At 41.7% G+C, this 24842-nt stretch overlaps 1 protein-coding gene and 1 pseudogene across 2 annotated transcripts in view; one reads left to right on the top strand and one right to left on the bottom strand.

The window, feature by feature from the left end:
- Rad51b (RAD51 paralog B) overlaps positions 1-24842 on the bottom strand; it is a 756475-nt gene that overhangs the window by 122550 nt on the left and 609083 nt on the right. The window lies entirely within an intron of this gene.
- LOC104877052 lies at positions 1371-1802 on the top strand (annotated as a pseudogene).

Raw genomic sequence — 24842 nt, 5'->3', positions numbered from 1 at the left:
AAATAAAACAGCGAGGTCTGCAACACTGAGGTTCATGGAACATTTTATAAGAGGAGTAGGGCTACAGGCGTGGTGTGAATCTCCTCATTCAAGCCAAGTTCTAGTCTAACTTTTTGTGTTTCCAAGATAAATGAAGGTTAGTGAAATTGATTTTGAGATTTATGTATCTTGTGCAGAGGTGGCAGGGATCCACACATCCGCTGGGCCAGTTCTACCAAATACCAATGAAACTCCAATACACATCTGTCCCAAGGTCTCCCTGGAATTTCAAATAGAATTAATTTACTCTTTGGCTTTATCTTGCACGGTATTGTTTTGTTCCGATTGCCCAAGAAGCTGTCCAGTATAATGAAAAGAGCCCTAGAATGGGAATCAGAAGTCCTAGATCTATCAATCACAGGGCAAGTCACTTGATGTCTGTCAGTTGCCAGTTCTACAAAATAGGAATTGTGTTACTTGCTTTCCAAATTATAAAGCACTATACAAATTTAGGGATGATTGTATACTGTGGCTGTATGACTGAAAAGGAGATAATTCTATAGATTTTATTGAAAATGCAGGCCAAAGCAATATGACAAGGGGATGAAAATGACGGTTAGGTGAGCAGGATATCAGCTGCCCTGTTAGAAGGCCTAGTTTAAACTCCAGCCTAATCCCCTAGCATCATTCATTAAGATTGTTACATAATCTTTCATTTCAGAAAATAGAAGTAAGCCTTTTGATCTTATAACCCAGTGGAAGAATTTCTCTCCATTTTTCTATCAGGAACATCATGATCATTCTTAATATTCAGTAATATGCCTTTGTTGAATAGCTTCTAGGTCTCAGACATATAGCTTCCAGGGAGCAGGAAGAAAAGTCCTTGATTTCAAGAAATTTAGTCCTTTGGAAAAGAAATGTGTGTGTACACAAACAATCATGGAGAAAAAGCCTGAAGGAAGACAATTAAGAGTGACAAACTTTTAGGGCAGTGGTTGGCAAACAATGGCCCTAGTACCATATTGAGTCCATCGTCCATTTTTGTACAGAAAGCTTTGTGGTAACACAGACATGCTTAATTGTTTACACATGTCTGTGGCTGTTTTTGTACTACAGTGGCAGAACTGAGTAGTTGTGAGGTAGACAGCATGGCCTGCAAAGCTTAAGCTATTCACTTTCTGGCTTTTTATAGAAAATTTGATGACCTCTGGTTTAAGAGGATCAAGTCTTTTAAAGATTTAACTTGGGTTAAAGTAGAGAACAGAAGAAAGGCATTCCAGTTGGCTGGAACAGTAAGTACAAAGGAACGGAGATGTTAGAGGTTATTTCACATATAAGAAGAAATGAGCTTTTTCCCTTCTGTGGACATCACTGAAATGACAGTGGCTATAATGAAGTTCAATGCTTTTGTGACTTCTGACCAAAGGATGAGCCACAAAATACATGTCAATACACCTTTCTCTGTTTGCAAGATTGTCTTCCCTCTTTTTCAAAGAGCTAAGACAGGAGCAAAACGTTGGATCTGTGCTCTTCTACAACGATGATAAAATTCAGGTTGTGCAAGGGCATGAAAAAGGTCAGTAAACTGGCAAGACAGCCCAGGTTCACAGAAAGAAATATGGCATCAACACTGAACAGGTGCAGCAGGAAAAGACTAATGAAACAACTGCCCATGTGGGCACTCGCCCCAGCAGGTGGTTGTTGCTACGCTAAATCTAGACAAAGACCGTAAAAAGATCCTTGAACGGAAAGCCAAGGGCTGACAAGCACAAAAGGAAAAGGGCAAACATAAGGAAGAATCAACTGAGGAGATGCAGGATTAAAATAATCTGATATACAACTTTCCTCAGAAACTGTTCAAATTAAAACATAAGAGAAGCAACAGTAAACAGGGTTCTGTTCTTTACAGAGATTAGGCTGAAAAGACAGGCTGTATTCAGATGGAAAAGTACCCTGTAGGTCAAGGCTGATGTGTTTGAAAGCCATCCAGCAGACCCTTGGTTTCCAAATGGAGTAAGTGTCTCCGAGTTACATGCATGGATCAACTAGGGTTCAGGCAGAAATTATTGGAACTTAAAAAAAATTTTTATGTAGATGGATCCTTCCTTCCATCCATGATCATGTGTCGTGAACAGTTCATGAATATCCTGTGGCAAGGTTAGGAATTACAGAATGCAGAGGGGCTGACGGTGTGATCAGCCCTCAGTCCCCTGGGGCTTTCAACAAAATCTGAGTCACTACAATGTACACGCTTCCGACACATTTCAAATATCTAATTTAACAGAGGTTGACAAATGTATTAAAGGGGGTGGAGGACAGCGATGGGGCAGATAATGAAAAGGTACGGATCTTCCGTGTGTGGTAATGAAAATGTCCTACCATGCATTGCAGGGCCGGTTGCGTACATCTGTCACTACACTCAAAACCATCCAATTGTCTGGTTTAAATGAGGTAAACTGCATTGTACATAAATTAAAGCTTAATAAATCTATTTAAAAAATATTTCTGAGCCGGGCGTGGTGGCGCACACCTGTAATCCCAGCCCTTGGGAGACTGAGGCAGGAGGATCACTGTGAGTTCAAGACCAGCCTGGGCTACATAGTGAGTTCCAGGTCAGTCTCAAATACATAGTGAGACCCTGTCTCAAAAAAAAAAATTTTTTTTTTTGCATGGAAACAATGAGTCAAAGATCATATTAGTAATAGAAGCACATGTAAATGGTAAGAACAGTAGGCAGCACCGACCTTTCCCCTTAGAACAGGTTCTCTTTGGCCAGATGACAGGCTGAAAACAACGATCAAGTGTTCATATGCGACAGAAAGTCCAACCAAACAGCTAAAATTTCTTTCAAGAAAACTCTTAGACATAAAGATTTAAAATTTCCATCACTTTATCATGCACCTTGTCTTATATATTTACTGTGCTTTCAGGTATTAGCTAATAGTATGAAATCAACATAATTAAAAGGATATTTTAAGTTTTTGCTTATTTCATCTATATTTCAGTATTTTAAAAGTTTAATTTTGTGTATGTTTTATAATATATTGGTTACTAAATAAATATAAAATAAATAAATATATGTATATTGGGAGTGTATATTCAAGGATTGTTTACTGATGGGATGATCGGCCCAAACAGTTCGGAGACCACTTCTACAGACACAGAGAACCAGTGGGGATCTCAGTAACGGAGGAGGTGAGATCAGTTTGCCTTTGAGAAGGATCCCACTGCTGACCAGGTAAAATGCAGACTGGAGAGCGAAAGACATATTATTACAGGGGCTCAGTGGTGCTGTACCTGCCTGATAAGCTCAACGTCCTGAGTTCAATCCTCAGTACTGGGGGAAGGGGGGGAAGTACTCTTACAAAAGGCTGCTTTAGCCATTATTAAGCGAAACAAAAGGTGTAAATACTAACAACTGTTATTCCAAGTTCTACTCTGCCAATTCGCTTTTCCTTCAGGTTATGAATGGTACCAGGCCCAAGAAAGGCCCGCAGATTTGTACTGACAATATAGCTTTCAATGAGCAGTTAGTTGGGTGACATAAAATTTTTAGGATGAGGAAGCACACTTCAGGAATGCTACATGCGCTCTAGATTCAACTTTCCCCTCATTGACCTACATGGATTCCCAAGGCAAAGAAGTCTTCAGTCATGTGGGATCCGGCCACTGTTTTCTCTGCAGCAGCCATGCCCACTCCTGACAGGCATGATCAATCAATTTTGATGGCCAGACACATTCTATGAAGACCTGTGTACAGGATGTGGCTTCTGGGAAGGGCTGTGGTATTTCTCTCTGGAAAGGAGCCAGGTAGGCTATTAACTATAGTTAACTCTACTATAGTTAACTCTCTTCAGCTGCATATTCCTTGTCACCAAGAACCAGTTGTCAGATTTGAAAAATACAACCTAAGTCTTCAGAAAAGAGGAGCTCAGTAACAATCTAGGGGATTCCCCTGGAAATGCAGCCTAGGCAGCCGTCTTGAGCCCAAACCCAAAACCTGGAAGCATCAAAGAGCATTTCCTTCTCTGTGCTCCATAAAGAAGGGCACATGCTCAGCCTTACTGCCTGTCTTTTGAAGAACTTGGAAGAGAGAAAATGAAAACAAAAACAAATGACAGAAACCATTTATGGCCACAAGTGGAGTTAGTGGGAGAAAAGCCTGCTCTGACTGCCACGATCCCACATCATCTGGCCTCCTCTCCAACTAAATCTTATCTCCGCTTAGATTCTTCACGCCAGTGGCCTTTGTTTCCTTCTCTCGGACATGCCACCCAATCCTTCTTTTCTGCTGGTTGAAATTCTTTATCTCTACAAAGTGTCTCTCACTGCTCCTAAACATACCCTGTCCTCCTTCCCCTGGTTTTCCAGAGATTCACACTAAGTTATGCTTCTCTGTTTCAGGTCCCCACAGATGACTTTCTTGGGAGGACGTGTCATTACCTATTTCCACAGAAATGAGTAACTAAACTGGAGAATAAATAACTCACATTTCTAAATGAAGAGCAAGATTTTGAGAGGGTGGCAGGTAAATCAAACTGAATAAGGGGGGAGATGATTAATGACTTTCTTATTCACGGGGTCGGATCTTATCTCAATTGTCAAGAGCTTCTGGCTTTATAAGAGTTTTGATAATTTCCACAGTATCAGGGTGTGGTCTGCAGTGGAGACCTGGGCTCTTGACCCCTAGACAGGGTACGAGGAACTTGGAACTTCATGTTTGCCCTGAGCAAGCAATTTTGAATTCTCTAGATCTTGTATTAAAAAAAAAAAAAAAAAGCACAGGGTAGGAGTCACTCACGACTGGAACATTTGAGAAGGGCAGCCAATTTGGAAGGTGCAAGCCAATCTGCTCAGTGGATCGTCTCTGGGCTGCTTTGGTGCAGCTGCCAAGGATGGATGCCAGCACAGACTTGCTGTTAGGAGGCCACATCCTGCTGGTATGTCAGGGCCCAAAGTAAGCACCCACCCAGAACATGATCGTCATACCTTCTTACTTCATTGGTAAAGAGCAGTAGACCCCAGAGACCAGCCAGCCGCAGCCTGGAGGATGTGGGACCCTGTTGGAGGCCATAGTTTAGCATCCTTTTACCCAGAGGAAGAAAGAGTCCCCCCTTTCTTACTCTTTCCCCCAAATTAAAACAATGAAAATCAGTTCTCATTATCCCGATAATTAAGTCCCATTCAGCCAGCTGACAGCAGCCAAAGAATGATTTTTCTGTGCTGCACTGTGTGGCTGCCCTCCACGGCCCCATTCATGGTCACTGTGTGTATTTAATCACCCCCTTAGCTGGGCAGAGCTAATGAAATGCTGGGGCCTTGCCCTGCCCTGACCCTGCTGCTATTTCTATCTGAACTCAGCATGTCTTTTGCTTGACAGTTGCAACGGAACAAGCAGATTTTTCTCTCCCATCTATGGAGTGTAAAGAGCCTATTTTGGCAGCCTGTGGGGCTGGGGACCCGGCTGGAAACCCAGTGAATGCCCTGGAGGTTAACTTGCAAAGCTGTTTTCCAGACTGAGAGGTGGGGGCAGAAGGGGGCGGAGTGCTGGGACTGGAGGGTGAGGAGGGCTGTGGCCCCAGTGGAGGAAGGGCTGGGGCTGTTCTGGGGCAGGAAGGGAAGATGAGCCCAGAAGAGAGGGGCCATGAGATGGGGCGAGCTGATCTATCCTGATGCAAACCTGAACAAAAGCCCTTTGTCAGTTGTCAAAAATCTCCCTCCATCACTGGGGTCAAAGTGAGAAAATCCATTCCACTGGGTTTCCAGTTCACAAGGCATGGTGAAAGGGGAGGATCCCTGCAGAGAGACTGCTCTCTTGAAACTGCTAGTTGTTGTCTCAATGAGTCTCCAAGAATCTGAAGTTAGGGACTGAATTGCCAAACTCATAAGCATTTACTCATACTGAAATTTAGGAATTTACTGTTAGCGGATGGGGGAAAAAACCCAAAGGGACTTGGAGAGAAGATGCCAAAACCATGTACTAAATGTGACAGCACGGTGGCTTTCTATGGAAAAGACACATCTAACAAAGGATTTAAATCAGGGGTGACAAACTCAAACATACTCAGGGCCACAGGGCCAGAGGTCACCAAAATGACCGAAGGGAGACAGGTGGGAACTGCGACCCATTAGCAAACATGGCTCGGTCCTAGCTACAGCAGGCAGTCACTGCTCAGCTCCAGGCCCCCTTTGCCACACAGGTAGGCAGGGCCTAACTTACATAAACTCCTTTCTCCCTTCCTTCGCTCCTCTCCTCTCTTCTCGCCTTTCTTCCCCACCTCTCTTCCTTATCTTCCTCCTCTCCCTTCATCCTTCCCTTTCTCCTCACCCCTCTTTCTTTCTTTGAAATTAGACGTCTCTGTTCTTACACAAAGACTCCCAGTTGTTAATGTTGGAAACTGTGCTAACCAAAAAAATACACTGCAAGCCCACCCCTGACATTTGCAGGGCTTGGGGCAAGAGAACAAATGGAGGTCTACATATCATATGTCTAAATATTTAACATGTATAAATCAAGCTCACGGACTGTTAAACAAAATACGCTCTGTCTGCCTACAATGGAAACACATGCTTCCCTAATGACCTAGAAGCCAGGTGTGAATTCAGAGTTCTGGGGCACCCTGCGGTTGCTCACAGAAATGGGGCATTGGATGTGGTATGTGTAAGTGTGAGAGCTCCTGGCCCTCAGCCCTTTTCTTCTCACCCCTGGCTCTGTCCTGCATCATCAAGGGCTTTGCATATGAGGTGGATACCTCAGCCCACATGTCATGCTCTCTGTCCCCCACCATACCTGCGAATAGCTACCCCTGTCTGCTTGCTGCATACATTGGGTACAGAAAGCCCTGGAGGACAGACTCATATAGACTTGGCCATATTGAATAGGACTCTGGGATCCTAGGATCCAGAGAGTGATGTAGAATGAAGCGTATGGGTGATTACTTCCCTTTAGTCCATGTGACTAGAGAAGGCTACAGTGAGGTCCTTTAAGTGGAGGTTCAAGGCAAGGGCCCCTCCTAACAAGATCAAAGTATATGACTGGCCCCAACTTGAGATCTCTGACTCATGAAATTGTTTTAGTTACTTTTCTCACTGCTGAGACAAAATGCTCAACACCTACAAGTTAAATGGGGAAAGGTTTATTCAAGCTTATAGTTTGTAGAGGGTTCAGTCCATAGTCAGCTGGCTCCAAATCAGGGCAGCGTGGCAGAAGGGCATTGCAGAGGAGAGAGAGACAGTCACGGCAAAGCAGGCAGAAGGTATCAGCAGCAAGCAGCAGCAAGTCTGCCTTATTTCAGTACCTTTATATTCTATCCAGGATATAAGCCTATTGATTGGTACCACCCACACCAGGGTAGAACTTTCTTTTTTTTTTTTTTTAATTGAGTTTATTGGTACATTTTAGGTATACAGTACAGTTACATTCATTATTGGGATCTTGTACCTTTATGTGACAGGTCTTGATTCTCATGTTTTCCCCTTGTCTCTGCCCTCCCTTCACCCCTCTCCTCCCCTCTCCATTCACAAACACTAGAACTTCTATTATCTATACCTATCCTTAATGCCAGTATCACATACCCTTAACCCAGCATCGTACACCCTAGATCCAGCCACCTCTCAAAAGTCCCACCTATGAGTAGTGCATGAGACATTTGGGAGAGGGGGGCGCATTTAGACACAAGCCATAACATTTTTCCCCTGGCCCAAAAGACTCATCCCTTATGCAAAAAGCATTTAGTCCATCTCTAAGGGTTGCCAAAGTCCTAACAGGTTCAATATTGCTGAAAAATCTAAGTTTAAAGTCTCCCAAGATTTAAGGCAACTCTTAGCTGTGAGCCCCTGTACAAATGAAAAGAAAGTTAAACACTTCCAACATATAATGGCACAAGATAAACATTACAATTCCAAAAAGGAATGGGACTAAAGCAAGTCCAAAATCCAGTAGGGCCAACATTAAATTCCATAATTTCATGTCCAACATCCAGTGCAATCTGTGGCAAGAAGTAAACTCCAAAGGGCTTGAGTGGCTCCACCCCTACGGCCCTGCTGGTACTTGTAGGTCTCAAGGCTTCTCTCTTGGACCAGCTTTGTTCATTCCTTGTGACTTTCCTCAGGCAATCCACATTTCTGGCTTCTCCAACCTTCTGTGGTCTCCCCTGCACCTTCACACTCACAGCCTCAAACACTGCCCTCTCAGGGGAACACTGCCTTCTTCTGAAACCTGGGTGGAAGCCTTCCTGACCCTACAACTCTTACATTTTGCACAATCTAAAACCAGCATCACATGGATGATGCCAACCTCTGCTGTCAGCTAAAGTAGTAGCCAGGTTTCCTTTTCTCCCAGCTGTAGGGGTTGAGTGTCTGGATTGCTGAGCACTATGAACCAAAGCCAGAGGAACAATTTCTCTAGACTGCCATCATTCTGGAACATGGTGCTCTGAGGGTCTCTTCTGAAAGCAAAGTCACCTTCACAACTTTAAGGCTGCAAAGCTGGAATCCTGCTGTTTCCTGTGGTATCCTCAGACCATCTTTGCTATAGTCCTGCTCCTTCTCAGCAATCAAGTTCTCCTCTGCTCCATTTTTGCAGGCTACAACTTCACTGGAGCTTCCTTTCTGGGAAGCTCAAAACATTTAAAATCATTCTGCAGCCCCCTTTTGTTCTGGATTCTCAACATAGATCTGGCTAAAACCCTCCAACAGTAGCCATGCCACCACCTGCCACCACCTCAAAATTAGAAATTTGTTCCACCAGATGAGTTAGTCCACTGCCCTCAATCTCAATCTCAGCTAAAGTCTCTGGACAAGAGCAAAATGCAGATAAGTTTTCTGCCAAAGCATAACATATATGGTCTGGAGTCCTACACTCAATGTGGTCTTTTTTCCTAACTGAAATTTCCTGAGCCTGGTCTTTACCAGAAGCATTTCTATCAGATTCTGGTCTTCTCCTTCTCCTTCCTCCTCCTCCTCTTCTTCTTCCTATTCCTTTTCCTCTTCCTCCTCCTCTTTTCTTCTTCCTCTTCCTCCTCCTCTTCTCCTTTCTCCTCCTCTCCCTCCTCCTCCTCTTCTTCCTTTTCTTCTTCCTCCTCCTCTTCTTCTCTTCCTCCTCTTCCTCTTCTTCTCCTTCTCCTTCTCCTTTTTCTTTTTTGGTGGGGGGTACTGGGGATTGAGCTCAGGACCTTGTGTTTTCAACATAGATGGTGGCACCACTCAGCTAAATCCCTGGCAAGATTCTTGTCTTTTGAGCTCTGAGTGGATTTCCTATCAAGTTCAACTTACATCATTACAGTGCTGCTTCTCCAGTGGCCATCTCCAAACCTTTCCAAACTCTTCCTGCAAGCCAATTCTAAAGCCTCCTGAGCCACACAGCTACGTAATATCACAGCAACGACCCCACTCTTGGTACCAAAATCTATGTTAGTACTTTGTCTTGCAGCTAGGACAAAATACTTAACACCTACAAGTTAAATGATTAAAAGTTTATTTAAACTCACAGTTGTAGAGGTTTCATTCCATAGTCAGCTGGCTCCAAGCCAAGTAGTATGGTACAGGGATATCACAGAGAAGAAATACTTATAAGAAAGCAGGCAGAAGGCATCAGCAGTAAGCCTATCTTCTTTCTGTCCCTTTATATTCTATCTCAGCCACAAGCCTATTGATCGGTACCATCCACAACAGGGGTGGCATGGCTTCCATCATCTACACCCATCCTTAATCCCAATATCAAACACACTTGACCCAGCATCACATACCCTAGATCCAACCACCTCTCAAAAGTCCCACCTATGGGGGGACATTTAGACATAAGCCATAATAGTAATGAAATCTCTCTGACAGAATATATATATATATATATATATATATATATATATATATATATACATACATACACACACACACACACACACACACACACATACATATATAGTAATGAAATGCTGAGAAGTGAAGGTGTATTGACTCTTGGCCTGGCTTTCTGATTAATTAGCTATGTGACCTTGGGTAAATCATAATTTTTTATACACTGGTTTTACTTGATAAAATGGGAGCAAAATGGCTCTTTTAACCAATATGTTTGAGAAATAAAATGAAAGTATACATGTGAAAATATAAGCATGACTGAGAAAATGACTGTCAAGGGACAAATTTTATCAAAGGAAACGTGTGAAGGTCTCACTCAAAATATCTCATTAAAAGTCTTTTAATCCCAGACATGGGGTGAGTCTAAAAGAATTGAAATGATAAAAGAATTGAACTTTTCATTGAGGGTTTTTCCTCTCTTCCACCAATCTCTTAGAATGAATTTCCTATCATACTGGCCTTAACAGTGTATTGCAATTGTAAGAAAACAAGCTGTAGCTTCCAGTGATTTAGGGCCCCTTTCCAAGGGCAACATCCTGTAATCAACAATAAGGTAAGGCAGAATCTCTTCAGGGACACAAGTAGTTTTATTGCGATAGTCATTCTAGAAATGTTGGATTTCAATCCTATCTTTTTCCTTCCTTTTTTCCTTCCTTCTTTCTATCCTTCCTTTCCTCTTTTATGGTCCTGGGTATTGAATTCATGGAGTACTGGGTTTTCTCTCCAGTCCCACCCTTATATATCTTGAAATAGGGTCTCACTAAGTTATTTAAATTGGCCTCAAATATGCAATTCTCCTGCCTCAGCCTCTTCATAGCTGGGATTACAGGTGTGTGCTGTCATGACCAGCTTTGATTCTAAATAAAAGATCAATAGTAAGTGTATAAAAGGGGAAAAACTACTTAAAATAGGGAGTAAACACTAAAATTTTCCAGAAGGATCTCAATAAATAATAATCCAAGAATTTAATTTATAGAGACTTAAAAATAATTTCAAACCATAGAGGTTGACCAGGTTTTATAAAGGGAAATTTGTACTACCAGGAAAATATTTATGTGGCAGTAAATTTAAGAGTTATTTTCAGAGAAATATATTTTTAAATAAAAGGGTGTATTTAAAATTTTTATTTTTTCCTTTATTTTATCATTAAGGTTACTGGTACAATTTAGATATACATAAAGATCACATTCATCGCACAGAATTTGTACCTGTGCATGATATAGCTTGATTCATATTTTCTAAAGAAATATTGTTTGGTATAGATAATCATGTAAAAGCATGCTTGGCCTGCTAGTGAAAGATATCCAAGTTATCAGTTAGGACTGATTAAAAGTATGAAGGAGAGGAAATAAGGTTTTAAATCTCCCTAAACACGCAGAGAGCAATTGGGCAATGTGGATGTTTGTTGTGTCGTAACACTGAGCACCCATTTCACCTTCTAACACACTCCAATCTCCTTTTATGGGGATACTATTTTCCCTGCAGGATACAATTTGTGGGTATTGCTGCTAACTAGGATGTCTGTGATCCAAGATAAGCCAATAGGATGCTCCCTAAAGAACATGGATTTTGAACAGGGGCAGAGAGAGTAGACATGTTGGGAATTTCATCCCATCAGAGTAGAGGATCTTGGCTACAAGGATGGTGACCCTTGCCTAGATTTTGGAAGCTTGTTCACTTCTTTTTCATTTCTAATATTGGCTCTCCAGCCATCCCTCAACCTGTGAAGTCCCCTACATCCTTTTTTAAAACTCTTGTTGGCTTCTGTTAGCCAGAAGCAGTTTTGTTGTGTGCATGCAAACAAACTTGGTAAAACAAATGGGTGCTGACCTTCAGTCCACTTACTAAGCTTCATGTGCCTTGACCCCAGCAAAATCATATTTCCCTGAGGGGTATGAGAGGCTTCACCTTGAAACAGTGGCACTAGCCCAGGATGGATTCTTCTGCCCGGTTACACATACTCATTTTCTTTCTTTGATTTTCCTGGAGTGTTGGAACATTCATTCAGTTTTTCACTCAATAGTGTGAGCCGTCCATAACATGGACATCAGAATCCCAGCACTTCAAAGGGCTCCCACAGCCAGTCTGTAGTTGGAATCAATATAAGAATGAGTCAACCTGGGACTCACAAGGCCTGCTGGTAGACCCATGTGTCAAAATCACATGCTTAGAAATGAGGTTCCAACACACCTGGCTGCCCTTGAGAGAAGTGAGTGGAAAATGGCAGAGGGTTTGCCAGGTGTCGAGTGTGAAAATGTGGGAACTAAAAATAACAGAGAAGGGAGCTATGCAGGAGGTAAGGGCATGGGGAAGGAAACAAAAAGATCTGGGAGCTGATGGCTGAAAGCAACTGGGTCACGAGGGCAGATGAGCAAGTGTACAGTATAGGACACGAAGAGCAGCAAATGCCTTGGACTAGCTTTTAGGCTAACTTTTAAAAATTGGCATTAATAATTAGTTTAACTTTTAACTCCAACTAACTCTGTGGTCATTTCTTAACCCCTGTGCTCTGACCTTGAGATTGCTCTGTGTCCACCAAACATAGGAAGGGGGATAATTTGGAGGCAAAGAATACAACAGCTCTAGACCTAAATCAAAGCTAGAGAGTGTTTTAACTTTGATTCTACTCCTTGCTAGCCCTGTGGCCTTAGGAAAGTTACTTAACCTCTCTGGGCCTGAATGTCCTCCTCTATAAAATGGGGGTAGTAATAATAACAATTTTGCATGTAAGGTCTGGCCAGAGCACAGAGCACTTGCCTAGCATGGGGGAGCCCCTGGGTTCAATCCCCCAGCACTGCAAAACTAAAACAAAAACAAACAACAACAACAAAACCATATAATACACTCAGTAACATTCCTGGTATGTTAGTGCTCTATTTACTATTATTTAATTTTAAAATGTTTATTAAACACCCACAATGTTTCAGTACTGTCATAGTCTTTGAAATAGGTTCATGAGCAAAAGAGACAGAGACCTTTACCCTCACTGGATTTACATTCTAGTGGAGAGAGCTGGGATTTGGGGGTGTGTGAGGAGATACCATTAACAATGTTGGTTGTGCTACTGATTCTGACCCAATATCCATCCATTCTATTGAGCTTTCTGGAACTCTTCTAAATCCTCATCCTCTTCTTCGAGCATTCTGTGCCTCTTCTTGCTTTAACTGAGACCTGACTGGTCCTGTGTATGTGTTTTTTCACACAGGACTAAAAATTGGGTTGCTTTGTCTACAACTTTCTACACAAATCCCAGAGTTTGAAGATAGAGTAGCTGGCTTCCTTGCTTGCCACCGCTAACCCCAAAGTCCTCCTCCTTTATCCTTTACAGATCATAGCTCTTTGGATGCTGTTATGGTTTAGATCTAGAAAGTCCTCCCCCACAAAAACGTTCATGTACTCAGAAATGGGGCTTTTGGAAAGCGACTGCATCTAGGGGACACTAGTGGATTGATCCACTGACAGTTCAGGGCTGAGTGTCCTGTCAGGTGGTGGGGTCAGGTCAGAAGAGCAGATCATTGGGACTGTGACCTGAAAGGTGTATCTTCTCCCTCTACTCCTCCCTTTCTCCCTCAGATCTCTTCCTGACTACCAAGATCAGAGCAATTTTTTTTCCCTAGACCTTTTCACCATGCCCTTCCTGCCTTGGAGCCAGCCAACAATGGACCAAATCCTCTAAAAATTATGAGCCAAAATAAACCTTTCCTCCTTTAGGTTGTGAGCACCGGGCATTTTGTCCTAGCTATGAGAAAGGGAATAAATCAGATGCCCATTCCTTCAGACTACCTAACCCTTTCCCTATCTTGTTGCAATCATCAACAACCTCTCCATTACAGATTTATCAAACACTTGGACATTTAACTCATCTTCTGCCATGCTTGTCCTCATTCTTGGTGCCCTGAATAATCTTGGTCACTGAGTCCCTGCACCTCCTCACTTCCAGTGATTTGTTCCTCAGTTATATGAGCAGGCCCATAGCCTACACCTTATTATCAACACCTTTGGAGTCTAGAGTTGAACCATCATATGCCAACACCATTTCAGCTTGTCCAGACAACCTTCTCTAGTGTTACTACTCCAATAACTTAAAAAAAAAGAGAGAGAGACCTCTAATCAGTTAAACTTACTTGCTTGTTGTTTCGCTTTGTTTGGTTAGATCACCCCCTCTGATTTCTTATTTATCTCTTCACTCATCATCCACTTCATGGCCCATAATGAATGAAGACTATCTCATCCTCTCTCACCCCCCGTGCCAAACTTGCCTAGCAAACCACCAGTATTGCATCAAATCAGCTACTGGTTTAGGCTGAAATGGCCCAAGGTAGTTCAGTGAAAAAAATAATTCAACTGAATTCACTGATTCCTCCATAAATACATAACTAAGCCATCAGATGAGACCTCGGCCTTACCCAGAAGTGCTACAATGCTTCTCTAGCAAGTTCATCTTACCTTTTCTAAGAACTCTAGTTCTCTCTCTTCTATCAAACCTCCTCTGCTCACCCACTTTAGCTAATGATCTCAATTCAGGTCTCGCTGAGAAGACAGAAGAAATACGCAGACAGAAGGCTCCTCACCTCGTCATATACCTATCTTCCCTTATTCCCACTAGAGGCAACTCCTCCACCGTGCTTTGGATCCCCATGCTCTCTTGATGTCCCAAGAACTTGGATCCTCTCCTGCACCAACAACTTCTACTCTATGGATCGTACTCATTAGCATACAGCTCCTTTCAGACAAGTCTCCTTGAATTCGACATTCCCCTCCAGCTGTCCTTTAATTCTCTATCACCTTCTCAGTACGTACAAATGCTGCTCATTTTTGAATAGTGACGTTATATTTAGCAAACTTGGTGAACTCTGATTTTTATAATAGTTTTCCTACACAATAGATTTTTTTGCACAAGCAAGCTTATTATCTTTAAAGAAAAAGCATTTTGTCTCTTACCTTTCCAATCTGTATCTCTCATTTCTCTTTCCTTTCTCATTGTACTGGTAGGACTTCCAGAATACTGTTGTGACTGTATCCTTGTCTTTCTTCTGACTTTCATTAGATTTTACCAATGCATGCGATGATTATAAGGAATTACTTCGTGTTCTTTATGTGTGTGTGGCAATAGGGATTGAACCCAGGGTCTCTGTACTGAGCCCAGACCTTTCTTATCTTTTATTTTGAGACAGGGTCATACTAAATTGTTGAATATTGCATTTTAAATTTTTTTTTCCCAGAGAGATCTTGCTGATGTTTTATCTATTTTAAAATTCATTTCAAATAGTTGAGTTTAGATTTGTTGGTTCTATATTTCTTTGGGTTATTTCCACTTATTTTTGACATGTTTATTTTGTTCTGCTTTCTTTGAGCTTAATTTGTTCTTTTCCTTGATTCTAGATTTAAACATTTAATTCCCTTACATTCATTCTATTTTTATACTAATGAATTATAGGGTTTTAAATTTTCCTCTATGTGTTTAGTTATGTCTTTCAGCTTTGATATATAATTTCAATGTGTTTTTTAAAAGATGAATTATTTAGGAGATTGTATTTAAAACATATTTTAGGTATCTTTTATTGATTTAAAAAATTAATTTACTGTGATCAGAAAACATATGTTAATCAATTCTTAAAAATTTGTTGAGACCTCTTTTGTGTGGCCTATTATGTCAATTTATGTAAACATTCAATGTTTCTTAAGAAAGAATATATGCCCTGTATTGTTGGATTTTGACAAAACAGTATATCAGCTTGAGGTTACATTTTTTATGTTTTTAATAAGTTTTGTAAACTTGAGGTTAAGTCTTTTAGCATGACTGCATAGTTTTCAATTATTTCAGTTTTTGCTTTACGTGTTTGAGGTTTTGGCGTTATGTTTTAGGTGCCTACAGGTTCATGATTGTTATAGGTTTTTGGTGACAAATTTCTTTTATCATTATGTTCCTCTTAATCACTGTTAATATATATTACCCTAAGTAATATTGTCTGCTATTGATACTGTAGTGTCATCTTTCTTTGAGTTAATATTTTTGCGGTATCTGTTTCTCTCTGTCTCTGTCAGGCTGCCTCTCTCTCTTTCTCAGATTGAACCATGGGCCTCAAATACACTAGAAACATACTAGGCAAGTACTCTAGCAGTGGGCTGTATGTATCCCTAGTTCATCATTGGCCATCTCTCTCTCTCGCTCTCTCCCTCCCTCCCTCCTTCTCTCCCTCCCTCTCTCTTTGTACTGGGAATCAAACTTAGGACTTTGTGCTTGAGAGACAGGCAGCAGACACTGAGCTGAATCCCCAGCCCCATTTGCCATCTCTTTATTCTAAGTTTCTATGTGGTTTGACCTACCTGTGTTTTTCGAAAAAACAAAAAAAAAACATAGTTTCTAGTCTGATAATCTACAGTTTCTAGTAGGTACATTTAATCCACTTACCTGTATTGTGGGTATTGTCATATTTATTTTTTTCCATTTTATTTAGAGTTTTCTATTTATGTTTCTTTTTCATTTTCTCATTTTTTCCCTCTGTTCCCACACTCTCTTAGGTTGATAAGTTTTTCTACATTCCATATTTTCCCCTTTTTTGGTTTCTTTTCATGTTTACGCTCACATTTTAATATACACAGTTAACTATAAATGTTTCACAGTCTAAAGATTTTTGGTATCTTATCCTCCACTTGAGCAAGGCAAGACTCTAAGCATATTTTCCCCAATGGACATCACTTCTTTCATCACATTATCTCAATTAACCTTTTGATTTAATTTCTTTTCTTTTCTTATGGCAGTAATTGCACTGAAGGCCTCATTTATGGTAGGCAAGCACTCTAACACTGAGCTGTATCCTTAGCCCCATTTACTTTTATTTTAAACTAATGATTTATTTTCATTGTTTTATTTTGTTTTTTGAGTTGGTCTTGCTGTGCAGTTTGGGCTGTCCTTGAACTCACAGCGATCCTGCCTCAGCTTCCTAAGTGCTGGAACTATAAGTGTACGCCACCATGTCCGGCTCCAGATTTACTTTTATAATTTATAGAAGTAAGTGCATTTTAATAAATTGATTTCTATAACCTAAGAATCAGTTCTCTTCTTCTTATATATATTTTCAAAGTTTTTTTAATGAAGATCCAAGACTGATAAAAACTTCATTTAAAAAATATTTTCTATAGATGCCTTTATATTTAACCTGCATCTGAATGCTAGCTTAGTTACATTTAACCCCAGATTAACAGTTTTTTTTACCCCTCAGATCTTTAAACATACCTTTTCACTACCATCTGGAATCTACTGTTATTAGTGAGATATCCATTATGTTCTTTTTTCCCCCTACACTGGGGATTGAACTCAGGACCTTCTGCTTGTGAGGCAGGAGTAGCACCACTGAGCTAAATCCTCTACCCTGAGGTGTCCATTATCAATACAGCTGTCATTCTGAAGCAACCTCTCTTTCTTCTCTGGTAACGTTTAATATTATTATTTTTTCCATTGAAGTTCTATAGTTTAAAATTTTAAAAACATACATGGATTTATTTTTATTTATCTTGATCACTATATAAAGTGTAACTTTTCAGTTAATATCTTTTCAAATACTTCTTCACCATCCTAATACCTTCCTCCCAGAACTATTACTGGATATAAATTGGAGCTTCTTGATCTGTCTTCTATGACCTTAACTCAGACTCTATGCTACACTTGGTGACTTCTTCAATACTATCCTCCCATTCACCGAGCCTCTCTTTAATTATGTCTCTATCTAGCATTTACCCTACTTTAGTCTTATAATTGGTTCTTTTTCATATTTATTATTTACTTCATTTCTGCTTGCTTCATTTTACAATTTTCTTTTAAAAATAGATGCTACCCTTACTTTGAGTATTTAAATATACTTAAAGTCTTTGTCAGACTGTGCTATTATTTTCTTTTAGGCAGAATTCATCTAGCAAATGCTGGTTTTATTCACTGTTTCTTATGTTGCATATCTTTGGAAGGTAATGTTGAGTGTAAGTTCCTCTTTCTTTCATTCTCCACATTTTTCCCTCGTATCCTAGAGATTTGGTACAAGTGCCTACTACAGAACCAAGTGGTAGTTTGATATCCTGCCTGGTCATTGTATTAGAGATCTCTCCCTGTGTCAGGAAAGCATCCTAGCTCATGAGCTGCGATGTGACTACTTCCTCCTTCATCCACAGGTCTACAGCTTCATAAAAGCCTTGGTCCTATGGTCTGTGATCTGAGCTTCTTTCTACCTTGGTGTTTCCTCTCAAGCAATGAGCCTAACTCTGGGGACCTACCACACTTGGAACAATTTTAGTCCCTGGTACTCCACAAAAGCCCATTGTTCTGCTTCCTGAGGACAACCTGGAGGGGAAAAAAACAATATGTGTGTGCGTGCGTGCGTGCGTGTGTGTGTGTGTGTGTATGTGTGTGTGTTTTAAGCAGAATAAGGTTAGAAATGATTTGAAGCTGGAAAGAGCTGGGTTTTATCCACAACTGTATCACTTACTAGCTGGGAGATTGGGAGCAAATTTACCTTTTTCAAGCTTCACTTTGCTCACTCACCAAACAGAAACAACATCTACCTCAGAAGATCAATGGATAAAGTTCAAAGCCTGGTCCCAGTAGATGCTCATAATATATATTAAAATGAGTATTAAGCAACCATTTTTATTTTAATTTTTATTTTATTTTTTTGGTACTGGGGATCGAACTTGGGACCTTGAGCTTGTAAGGCAGTTGGTAGAACCACTGAGCTAAATCCCCAGTCCCAAGTAATCATTTAAAAAAGTAAATAATTAGTTCCAGCGAAATACATTATTTGCCAAGATATTTTTCCTACTAAGAATGGGACCTTGTCTCAGAGGCTTTCTCTTTTATGCTCTTGATGCCTCTAACACTTACTGGTCAAGATATTTAATTATAGAATTTTAACAGACTGATCATGAATTCTTATAAGAAGTCAGGTGAAACTCATTTTATTGTGCTTATGGCTTATCTCCATATTTCAAAGTATACTTGAGATAATTTACTATAAAAGACACATATACAATAAACTGGCTGAATAAAAAAGAGAAATTTAAACCAGAGGAGGGGAAAGGAACTCAAAAACTCGAGTTAACTGTTACTGTAATTGAACATTAAAGTTTTTTTCAAGTCTTCCTGGAAGCTAAAGGCAAAAAAGAGGAAGTGTGATGGATGATAGAATTCTCAATGGCTGGATTTTTTTCTCTTAAATAGTTTAGTAAAGCTATACTAGGTCAAGAAACATTTGGGGCTACTCTCCATTCGGCCACATGGCGTAAAGGGAAGTGATTCTTTGCAGGGTTATGGGTATCCTCTTTCTCCGCAGCTTTGGCAACAGGTTAGAGAACTCTGGATTAGAACAGTTTAGTGCAAATCTAACCGGAGCTGGAAAACTGAGATTGAAGACTCTTTAAAGACAATGTTTTCAAAATTTCAGGTATAAAAATATACATTTATTGAAGATTCGAAAATACAAAAAGTATAGAGAAAAGAATACAAATAACCTCATAATCTCATTCAGGGATAATCATTATTGATACAGGCTTCTTTCTATGGATGCTTTTATTATCTGATCTCTTGTAGCTTTTCTAGCAGGTGTTCTACAAATTGGTATGAGTAGCTCTCATATTTATCATAGAAATAGCCATTGCTCACATACTTCATACCTGATGTGCCGGACACCATATGGGTCATATGGGTACGCATGTAGCTCTAGGCCTCCCAACACTGACAGGCTCAAGGAAGTCTTCCTTGTTTGCAGAGAGGTTATATAATTTGTCTAAATCACACAGAATAAAGAGGAGCAAAAACACAAATTGGGGTGTGTCTGAGCAGCATATCCTCTTTCTCTGACAATGTGCTGCTTCTCAGAGACATGGGCGTCTCCCTGCCGCCTGTTGCTGCCCCTTTGTGACTCCCAGAGCAGGAGTGCCTGAGTCTGACAGCAGTGCAGCTGGGTCATGGGCCCCAACTGGCCATCCCGGAACACAGAAGGAGCCCACTCTGTCCCTCTTTGTCCTCACTTGCTCTCCTTTGCCCCATTCCCCCACGTGCTAGAGGTTAAGAAGCTAAATGGTCCAGGTTGCCAGGTTAGCTCAGATAGCTGTTCTGATGGATTGTGCTTTGATAAAATATTGTAATTCAAACCTCTTTCATGGGGATCAAGTTAAGAAAAAGTCCAGAAACCCAGTTCTTTTGTGTAGTTTTATAATAGCAAAGAGTATGAGAATTGCTTTTGTCACTGTTGTTTTTACTGTGGGTTATAGTTGGAACTTTGTGCAGACATAACTTTCTTCTCTTCTGAACTCTGATCTGCCCAAGAATCTTCTCTCTTAGGCAAGCCACAGGCCAAAGTGTCCTGCATCAGCCCCCTAGCAGCCACTAAGACCCACTTTCTCTGACAGACCTAAGCCACACAGCTATTAGGGGAGGTTGGCTGTCAAACCCAGAAGGGGCAGTCTGTTGTGAATAGCCTCTGTCCAACATAAGCAATGTCTCAGACACTAGGGACACTTCCTAGCTGGAACTGAACTAGTTTTCTCCCCTCTCTTTTACCACTTTTGGAGAGCAATGATCTAGGTTCCAAGGAACCAAGACACCTAGAAGCTAGAGGCTGACTGTGCAGGGAGCCCCCAACCTGGGCATGGAGCCCCCAACCCTTGCAGAGTGCTCTGTGCTAGTCTGGGTGAGTCAGCCTGGGTTGCCAGTGGGTGTGATTAGCCATGGAGAGGTCCTCTCCCCACCACAGTTACATAACTTCAAACACAGCCTTTTGTCCTGCTCAACGATCAGTCATCTGGCTGTGGCACACCAGACCCTACTTCCTGAAGGAGATGCTTGTGGGAAAAAAGTTTTAAAAGAGGTTTTATACCCTTGAGCATCCATGCTGTGGGCAAAGATAATTCTTCTCAATCGCTGCAAGTATAATACACAGCAAGCCATGAAGGAGTTGGCTTTCCTGATATGCCAAGTGGCTCGCCCTGAAGTTGGGAACCCGTTTAACAAGAACAAGAACAACAATAACTGTGACTATGCTCCTGTGAACATGAACATGTGCCAGCTACTTCTCAAAGCACCTGACATATATACCGTGCTAACTCACAGATTTTACAGATAAAAAACCGGGACATGAGTTTAAACGACTTTCTCAATGCCACAGAATTACTAAGTATCTGAGCTATAACCCAAGGAGTTCTAGGTTCCCAACCCAGCTCAAAAGTTTGATTTGGATGTTCATGTGGGAGAAATAAGGGAAGGTTGGAAAGAACACAAATCACAAATATTTTCCAGCCAACAGCTTCTCAGACCCAAGGATGGCTCAGGTTGACTCCTGGTATTTGTTATTTGCAGATACGTCATGTTAATTTCATATTCCAGAGCTCATAGAAGTGACAGCTGGCTATCCGGAAAGAGAGAAAATTCTCTAAGACCCTAGACTGGCATCTTGGGTGGGTGTGAAGAACCATTCATTGTAACGCCATAGGGTAGGGGGGCCACATTGAGGAGAGGACTTGGCACACTGGCCAGAGGCGGAATATCATTCGTCATGAAGAGAACCCAGCCCAGGGAAGTTCTGACGGTGAAGTGCTCACATGTAGGTGAGGCCTGGCCAAGAAAACTAATTTTCCTGTGACTTGAGGTTTGAAATTCATAAAAATCCTAAAATACAGTAGTTTCTTATTGCTGCTGTACCAAATTACCACAGATACAGTAGCTTAAGGCAACACAGATTTATTATTTTATATTTTTGGAGGTCAGAAGTCTGAAACCAAGCTAACACTAAGGCACCACTGTCTGGGTAGTGTTCCTCTCTGGAGACTGTAGGGGAGAAGCCATTTTCTTGTTTTTTCCAGCTTCTGATGGCTGCTCATATTCCTTGGCTCGTAGCCCCTTCATTATCAAAGCCTGCAATGGCCTTTCTCTTCCACATTTAAGGAACCTTATGATCAACTGGGACCACCCATATAATCCAAGCTAATCTCTTTATGCCAAAAACTACTGAGGCACAGCCTTAACTTCATATGATACTTTAATTTTTTTCTGTTATATAAGATATCTACATGTTTCAGGAATTAGGATGTGGTCCTCTGTAGGAGGTCATTACCCTCCTTTTCCTTCTCTCCTTTCCTGTGAGGGCTGAAAATATCATGCATGCTAGGTGAGCACTCTAACACTGATTTGCACCCCTCACCGTATTCACCTTCCTGAGGAACTAAAACACTTAAAAGTCTAAACCCATGGGGTCAAATAGCCAATGCAGGAAACCTGGAATCCTCCTGACCAACTGCCACATGAGACAGTTCATAGGAAAATATGAACATTCTCCAGTTAATTCAGTTCTAAAATCTCAAAAGAATGTATCCAGAATATTACTGGCCATGTATCTTTGGATCTGTCTGTTAGGCTTATTTTATTTAAAGCCAGCATGTTTGTCAGCTCACATTCAAGGGTAGTGAGTGCAAAACTCTCAGCCTACTTCCGTTTCCTGGCCTTCAAACAACCTGTCAGGAGTGAGCTGCAGCCATAACCTTCCCTTCATCTGAGTCAGGGTCTACTCTGTCCAGATACTTATCTCTCTACTCTGCTTTGGTGGCCGCTCAGTGTTGGGCTGTCATCCTGAAAAGGAATGATTTTAAATTTTTAAGTATTTGGTGGGGGTACTGGGGATCGAACTTGGGACCTTGCACTTGGGAGGCAGGCTGTGGCACCATTGAGCTAAATTCCCAGCCCAGCATCTTTTTCTGTTTACCTTTAAGCTTTTGGTGGTCTGAGTCACTTTGGGATCTCTCTGTGGGCCCATCGCTCTGTGTGCCCCTGTGCAGTTTGTTGCCCTCTCTCTGCATCCATGTCCTCAACTGCAGCACAAGCATAACAACAGCACCTACCACACAGGGCTGGAGTGAGGAATAGGGACTGTGCCAAACCCGAACAGAGCCTGGCTCTTGGCCAAACTGTAGTACGTCTTAGGTGCTGTTACCGTCCAAACGTCATGTAAGACATGAACACGAACCTCTTCTCTTAATGCCACAGAGCCAGCCATTTTGATGCTCCCAGACATTGCTATTCACTCCATCTTGAGTGCTATAGTCACTTTCCTAAGTAATGTCCCAGCTTGTTCTGCTCTGTAGGAATACTGTCCCCACAAAGGCTGTTTCTTATAGCACAGGACAGACATCGGTTGGGCAAATGACAAGCAGATGAGAACTGGGCATTTGTTCCAGGGCTAAGAGAACGTTTCTGTGCAGAGCTTGTGTTAGGGACAGAAATAAACAGAGTGGGTTCTCTCTGGGCTCCTTGGCACCCACTGTGTACTCTAATCCTAACCCAACTTCTAGACGGCACCACCTTGGCCTGACAGCCAACCAATCCTATGAACTCAAAATGCTTCTTGGACAGTTTGTCTCATGAGTAGACCACTCCAACCAGCTTCAACTCACTTCCTGCTTTGTGGCACAGTGTTGTCACAGACTGTTCTCTGGTTCTTTTCCCTCAGGCTCCCCTTCCCACCCAGGGGCTACTTTGCTGCCCTCTGACTTCTTGCCAGGAGTTCTGGTTCCCACTCCCAGCTGTAGTCACTCAATTATCATTGCCAAGCCCAGAAGAGATTCAGAGCTGAGAATCTTAACTCCCAATAGCACAAGGGCTACATAAATTCCACAGTTAAGCATCCTGAAACAAGAGTTCCAGTGACTGTTTCTCTCACTGAGTTTCAGCTAAGGGAAACCATCCCACTGGCAAGTAAGGAAGACTGTTGGAGAATGGTTTAGGGCAACATCAAATGCATTCCAGGTCTTATCTAATCAGGGAGCCTTCTTTAACAGCCATGCAGAGGCTGTTCCTGCAAACTGCTCCTGAGCCAGGGAGAGGCCTTAATTTTAAATGCAAAATAATGGCTCTTTTGGCACAGGCAAAGTTGGTTGGCAGCAGGAGGTTTGGGGTGACCTCTGACCCTCTCCCACAGTTCCTCCCAAGTTGCACTGCACAATACTAAGCCACCCTCAAATCCCAGGCTTTAATTGGCTCTGGTTTGTTTTGCTTTTCTCTTCTATCCAGAGCTTCAAAAGGCACTTGGATAATTGTTTGAGGCATGAAAAAGGCAGGTTTCAGTTTTCCTAACTGGAACTGGAGGTAATTACTGTCTTCCACACACGAGCCGGTACATGCTTGAAATCAGATGGCTCTGGGTGTTTATAGAAGATGGCCGGGCATGTGAGCCAGGGGAAGGTTACAGAATCTTCCAAATGTTCTTTCAGAGATGGAAGAATCCAGTATTTCAGAAATCGTCAGGGAGGCTTCCATGTTCTTTTGCTGTCACCCTGAAAAGACTGTCCTTTGACCTTATCCTGAAAATTTGGGAGGTGTTTTGGACTCTTTCTCAAGGGGCAGAAGCTGACACACTACCTCACTCCCATCTTGGCCTGGGCTGTTCTGTCAAACTTCAGAACAAGCCAAACCCAATCGGCTGGTAAAAGAACCAGACAGGAATTAGGTTTTGTACTCTAGAACAGCAACCCCAAACATGGGCAGTCTCCTCCTCACTGCCTTAAGTGTGGACATGGAAATGAGACCCAGTTCCAAACCTCAGCCTATCTACTTGTGTGCACAGGGGGCTGCCTCCTATTTCCAACCCTCTGTAGCCTTACCCACAGATAAGAACAATAACTGACCTGGCTTTATTGGAGGCTGTGAGATAGAGATGCTGCTGGCCCATGGAGGGTGCTTGCTATAAGATCTGTATCCAACAAGCACTTAACATTAGCTACCATGACTGTCAGAGGCTTGGCTACTGGTGCCAAAGGAATCATTACATTATGGAGGTTTTCAAAACTTTGGGGATTCAGAAATGGAGGAAAAAGCTGGGCATAGTGGTGCACACCTGTAATCCCATAATTCTGGGAGGCTGAGGCAAAGGATTTGCAAGTTAGAGCCCAGCCTGGCTGACTGAGTGACTTATCAAGACCCTGTCTCAAAATAAAAATAAAAAGGGTGGGATGTAGCTCAGTACAGTGAGTTC

Source organism: Fukomys damarensis, unplaced genomic scaffold (assembly GCF_012274545.1).
Source record: "Fukomys damarensis isolate Sample0158 unplaced genomic scaffold, DMR_v1.0_HiC HiC_scaffold_21, whole genome shotgun sequence".
NCBI lineage: Eukaryota > Metazoa > Chordata > Mammalia > Rodentia > Bathyergidae > Fukomys > Fukomys damarensis.
Note: the sequence above shows the minus strand (reverse complement) of the source record. Positions and strands in the feature narration are given on the sequence as shown.